The sequence below is a fragment of the Theropithecus gelada genome, unplaced genomic scaffold, assembly GCF_003255815.1.
Source record: "Theropithecus gelada isolate Dixy unplaced genomic scaffold, Tgel_1.0 HiC_scaffold_1431, whole genome shotgun sequence".
NCBI lineage: Eukaryota > Metazoa > Chordata > Mammalia > Primates > Cercopithecidae > Theropithecus > Theropithecus gelada.
Window position 1 is genome coordinate 704 of NW_020256003.1, and position 6,548 is coordinate 7,251.

At 38.5% G+C, this 6,548-nt stretch overlaps 1 non-coding gene across 1 annotated transcript; it reads left to right on the forward strand.

Moving 5' to 3' along the window:
• The first annotated feature begins 406 nt into the window (after positions 1 to 406).
• Positions 407 to 513, forward strand: LOC112616934. The gene has a single exon (XR_003117824.1). It is a non-coding gene; the product is annotated as a U6 spliceosomal RNA (small nuclear RNA).
• The last annotated feature ends 6,035 nt before the right edge of the window (positions 514 to 6,548 follow it).

The window sequence follows — 6,548 nt, forward strand, 5'->3', positions numbered from 1 at the left end:
GATCCACTAGAGAGACTTCAATATTTCCCTGTAACAACTGTTAAAACTACACATATATTCACAGCAAGAATATTTAATTCAACCCCATGAACTAACTGGATCCATGGATATTAACAGAACATTGCACCCACCAAGAGTGGAATAATTTTTTTTTTTTTCCAGACAGTCTCACTCTGTCGCTCAGGCTGGAGTACAGTGGTGCGATCTCAGCTCACTGCAACCTCTGCTTCCTGGGTTCAAGCAATTCTCCCGCCTCAGCCTCCCAAGTAGATGAGACTATAGGCATGTGCCACCATGCCCGGCTAATTTTTGTATTTTTTTTAGTAGAGATGGGGAGACTCTGTCTCAAAAACAGAAAAAGAAAATAGCCAAAAGTGATGAACAGAGGATATATAAAGGTACTAGTTTGCTTGTCTCAGCAGCACATAGACCAAAATTGAATCAATACAGAGAAGATTAGCATGCTCCCTGCACAGTGATGACATGCAAATTCTTAAAGTGTTCCGTATTTTTTTGTTTTTAAAAGATACCAAATAAGCACCTGAAAAGATGGTCAATATCATTAGCCACTAAGTAAATACATATTAAAAACACAATGAGGCATGTGTAGTGGCCTGTAATCCCAGCACTTTAGGAGACCAGTCTGGAGCATGGCTTGAGCTCAGAAGTTCAAAACCGGCCTGAGCAACATAGCAAGACCCCATCTAATACTGACACTAATTCAAAGTCGGTATTTTCTTCTGACTGACAGACTCAGGGAAAGCAAGCCAAAAATGAAAAATACCTTATCCACCCTATAGGAAAAGAAATTTCTGTCTTTCATAACACAAACTGCTAAAACCTAAAAACATCAATTTTTAGATAAAAAGAGTATTAAGAAGAGCTGGTAAAAACAATTCATTACAAAGCTACTTGTGTGTGTGTGTGTGTATGTGAAGTCTGGCATTCATTTACAAAAATTGATTTACTCTTTTTCCAGGCAAAAATATGTGCTTTTGGAACAAGTAAAAATTACATGATCATGAAAGAAGATTTATGAAGAAGCATAAGCTTAAACATAGTTCTAGCCATAAACAGTCTGATCCTACTGCAAAACATCAAACTTGAAAATTTGGCAATATTATAGGAAAAACTGAAAATGAGTGTGTTTTTTAATCCTGCAATTCTAATTTAGGAATTTATCATAATAATGATGGATACACGCAAAGGCTTTACTATGTATAATAATAAAAACAGAAAATAATACAAAAGGCCAACATTAGGGAAGTGGTTACATAATTTATGGTTTCTCTGTATTATGCAATATATCCACCATATATATGTATATACATGTATATATATACACACACATTTATTTATGTTTTTTGAAATGGAGTCTATCTCTGTCGCCAGGCTGGAGTGCAGTGGTGCGATCTGAGCTCACTGCAACCTCTGTCTCCCGGGTTCAAGCGATTCTCCTGCCTCAGCCTCCAGAGTAGCTGGTTGCTACAGGTGTGCACAAGGATGCCTGGCTAATTTTTTATATTTTTAGTAGAGATGGGGTTTCACCATGTTGATCAGGATGGTCTCGATCTCTTGACCTTGTGATCCTCTCCCCTGAGCCTCGCAAAGTGCTGGGATTACGGGTGTGAGCCACCACGCCCAGCTGCACCATATGTTTAAAAACAACAACACAAATCAAATTACATGGGAAAAGGCTTGCAATCTACTGAAGAGTAAAAAATGTTAGACAATTTGTAGTAATGTGTGATTTAAATTTTTCTTTTTGTGTTGTTGAACTATCTATACTTTTTTAAATGAGCACTATGACAAAAGCACATTTATAGCTTTTGTTATTTCGGAAAAGTTATTTGAAAAAGATCTTCCCACTTCTTCCTCAAAGCACTTAGCAAATGAAATACAGTAACATTGAAAAACTAGTTTTTCACATTATTTTACAAACATATTTTACTAATAATTTTAATGTTATCTTACTACCTAGCAAGTATTTTTAATTTACAAAAGAATTGTCTACAAAAAGTATTTGGAGGCTGGGCTGGGGGTTCATGCCTGTAATCCCAGCACTTTGGGATGCTGAGGTGGGTGGATCACAAGGTTAGGGGTTCGAGACCAACCTTGACAATATGGTGAAACCCCATCTCTACTAAAAATACAAAAATTAGCTGAGTGTGGTAGCAGGCGCCTGTATTCCCAGCGACTCGGGAGACTGAGGCAGGAGAATCGCTTGAACCTGCAAAGCGGAGGTTGCAGTGAGCAGAGATCGCGCCACTGCACTCCAGCCTGGGTGACAGAGCGAGACTCTGTTCCCCGCCACCCCACAAAAAAAGTATTTGGAAGCTCGTGTTCTCAATATTGAGAGCAATGACTAAGGCCTGGTTTTCAGTCAACAACTCCTCTAATTCATCTCTCATTCCATTCAGTTTCATCCTATCTCAGTTTGTCTCTGTATAGATTTGATACACACAAACTTCTTCACAAGAATGTTGAAAGAAATGTACATAAAGTATATAATATATATAAAGTATATTATATGTAAAATTGTCTGAGACTTCGTACTTTGATCAAAGATGGAAAAAATATCTTTGATTTCCGTCTTCTCAGCATGTTTATAACCCTAAACAAATTATTAAAGATGAGTATATTTGAATTGCTTCATTTTCCTGTAAAGTGAATGATATTAAACCCCTCAAGGATTTACTTTGAATAATTAAAGCAAATGCAAAACTTTCTGCAAAATTCATACAGAAGTTTTAATACCGGACATGTTCTAAAGTCATGAAATACATAATATTTGTGTATATAATAACTGGTAGACTCTTCTCAGCATCGAATCATTCTTGTCAAAGTCAACTACTGTACTTCTGTGTCTTTTTGAAGCAATAAATATAGAGATACTGATGCAACCTAATCTGTATTTTATGCTACTAGAATATGTTATCCCCTAAATTACTGTGTTCCCCAAGAATAGATGAATACAATTTTGGATGCAATGCAAAATTCTTTTTACAGTGGTCTTTGTCAAATACAAAGAAAACTACCAAAGCTATGAATACCACAAACTAAACGTGCTCTAGAAGAGACTGCCCCCTTGTGTGAACCAATAACATCCAACAGATTCAGAAAACTAGATCCAACGCTAGGAGCACCCAGGCTTCTAGAAAGGTCTGGATCTTTCTGTGTTTTGATTTCAACAGCTTATATTTAAAGTGGTGACTGTTAAAGAAAAATAGATTGAACAGTGTGTTAAGCCCATAAGACATGACTAATTTATGACATTCAGTAGCAAATATCAACATAATTCCTGACACTTAATTCTCAAGGATACAAGCTGCTCAAATGCTTATAGGCTAAGTCCACAGAGATAAGTCATTTTCTGATCCTTAGTTTCTACAACAAAACACAAAGCCAAGAGCAAAGAAACCTGTACATTTCAGAGAAAAGTAGAAAAATAAAGAAACAGACTCTGGTGGCTTATTTTTAAAACTATATATAGTGCATCCAAGTATTTAAGTATTTTCTTCTGAAATCTTGGAAAACGTTTTTTAAAATTTGATATATGACCTAGTATCTCTTTATATGGCTTCTTCATATATAAGTGGTAACAGGCCGTTCAAACATAAGTCATTATCAGCATGATTTTTTTACTAATAACCTGTACTATTGGACAAAAGCTTTAGAGCAAGACTTGCTAAGGAAAAGAACACATTAAGGCAATACAAAACATGTTAAGGTAACAATTAAGTGATTAGCACAGGATGTTTTCTCATTATGGTGGGAACAGTTGCAATTCCTTTTCTATTGAAAAGAGTCATTAGGAGAATAGAATGAATTAGCATGGATAAAGCACTTACTATAATAAGCATCATAAAATGTTTGTTACATGAATAAATGAATCAATAAACACGGAAAACCACATCATGCATGTACATTCAATAATACCTACTTTGAAGGTGGTCATGTTCTTTCAAAAATAGCTCAGTTCTTCTGTTGTTTACTCCAGACCCACTTTTACATGACCTGGAACAAAAGAGAAAATTTATAAATATTTTTGGCAGAGGATACAAAATCAGAGGAACTGAGTGACCCTAGTGATCTTGAAAGTAGATACATTGGCTGGGTGCAGTGGCTCACGCCTGTAATCCCAGCACTTTAGGAGGCCGAGGTGGGCGGATCACGAGGTCAGGAGATCAAGACCATCCTGGCTCACACGGTGAAACCCCGTCTCTACTAAAAATACAAAAAATGAGCCGGGTGTGGTGGCGGGCGCCTGTAGTCCATCTACTCGGGAGGCTGAGGCAGGAGAACAGCCTGAACCCGGGAGGCAGAGCTTGCAGTGAGCCAAGATCACACCATTGCACTCCAGCCTGGGTGACAGAGTGAGACACCATCTCAAAAAAAAAAAAAAAAAAAAAAGAAAGTAGATACATTGAGCCTCTTCATAGTTTTGAATGAACAACAAAAGTGCGTCGTCCTTTCCCTTTCACCCCCAAAAATGATATCTAGTATAAACAGATAAGTATTAATGCCTCTCTATTTTAGGCCTAACAGTTTACTATGTTTTTCACAAAAATAACTCAACATTCAGAAACAAACAAACAAAATATCTTACTTTGACTTTCCTTTCCTTTCCTTCTCTGCTATCTTCATTTTCTCCAAGCGGAAGTAAACCGTTGTACTGATTTAGTATGTAGCACATGGGGAGGGAAAGCCGTTGAAATGGAATGTTTTCCATAACAGTAATACATGCGGTCTACCAACGGAAACCTAAGGAAGCCAACAATTTTTTTTTTTGAGACAGGGTCTCTTTGTCACTTAGGCTGGAGTGCAGTGGCACGGTCTCAGCTCACTGCAGCCTTCTCAACCTCCCAGGTTCAAGTGATCCTCCTGCCTCAGGCCCGCAAGTAGCTGGGAGTACAGGAGCACGCCACCATGCCCAGCTAATTTTTGTATTTTTGGTAGAGATGCGGTTTCGCCATGTTCCCCAGTCTGGTCTCGAACTCCTGAGATCAAGCAATCCGCTCGCCTCGGCCTCCCAGAGTACTAGGATTACAGGTGTGAACCACCATGCCTGGCTCCAAATTTTTAAAATTCAAGTTAACTGTACAAATACTACAGTAAGACCAAAGAGAGTCATGCTGTTAAAATGGAAATACTGGCTGAGACGCAGGGCTACCGTGCAAAGCACAGGAGAAAACACCACCGAGGAAGGCAGAATGATATAACCAAGAGCACACTGGACTCAGGAGACTGATGACTTGGATTTAAATCTATACTCCATCATTTCATAGCGGCTTCCCCTCAGACAAGTGTGTCAATGTCTACATTTGTAAAATGAGACTGATTATTTCTATCTTAACCAAAAGATCATTATGGAGCCAAATAAAAATACATGAAAAAATACTGTGTAAGTTACTATACACACCCACACACACACACGCACACACACACGTCAGGTATCATTACTATATCACATGTCACTAATCATATTCTGCCTTGGATCATACTAACTTGAGTACCTGCCTTACTTTCCTCCAGCACCTGGAGTATAAACTCCTACAGGGCCACGATGGTCATTTCATTTCTACCTGCTACTGTGACTAACTCAGAGTTGGTCCTCAGGAGCTAGTTGAAGGAATGGACCAATATATCTTTTCTGCCCATTTTTCAAAAACCAATTGATTACAATGGGTTGCATTCTAGTGATTCCCACACATTGTGTGGGGGGTGCTCAGTGTCTATACATTAAAGGCATCCCCTACACAGGTTCTCAGTGTATTCCTCAAAATGTGTATGTAAATGCACTGAATGGAAATTAAACAAAAGGCTTACATGTCCTGAAGGACTAGAAATCTGACAACTGTCTTACTGTTGAAACTGTCACAAGAAAATAAAGGATCTCTAGGAAAGTGTTTCTGAGAGTGCACATAATGTATAGTTGATAATCGCGTATATCACAGTTTATGAAACTTATCACATAATCTATCACCAGTGACACGATGACAGGAATCATTCGATGGCTCCAGATTGGAAAGTCTTCAGCTTCAATGAGATGCCCACGGGACTTAACATTGTCAGTCGTGTTCAGTTGTGAAAANTGACTTCACTTTAGAAAGTAGAGTACTTGATGTTTCACTTCTGGTTCCTAATTCTGGGTTTACAGGGAGACACCCACTCTGTTCTACTTCATGTATCACAGTTCCTGAAACGCTACTAGTTAGAGGTCCTTTGGGCAAACAACTGACCTTTTCTGAAAATCCTTCTTATCTAACAAGGCCCAGCCTAAATGTCACCTCCAAAACTTTCCTCAACCTCCACCCCAGGAGAGTAACATTCTCTTGGTACTTATCTTGTCATAGGGCTTATCAGACTCTATTGTACTTAATTATTGTGATGATTTGACATTTCTCTCCGGTATCTTGATGGCTAGCATGGGGTCTTACTGATCTTTCGTCCTCAGCGCTCAATCATGGGCACTTATTGTCCTCAGTAATGTGTGTTTTGGGAGGATGAGGAGAATTCAGAGAGCCGTTGTAATTAGGAAGACACCT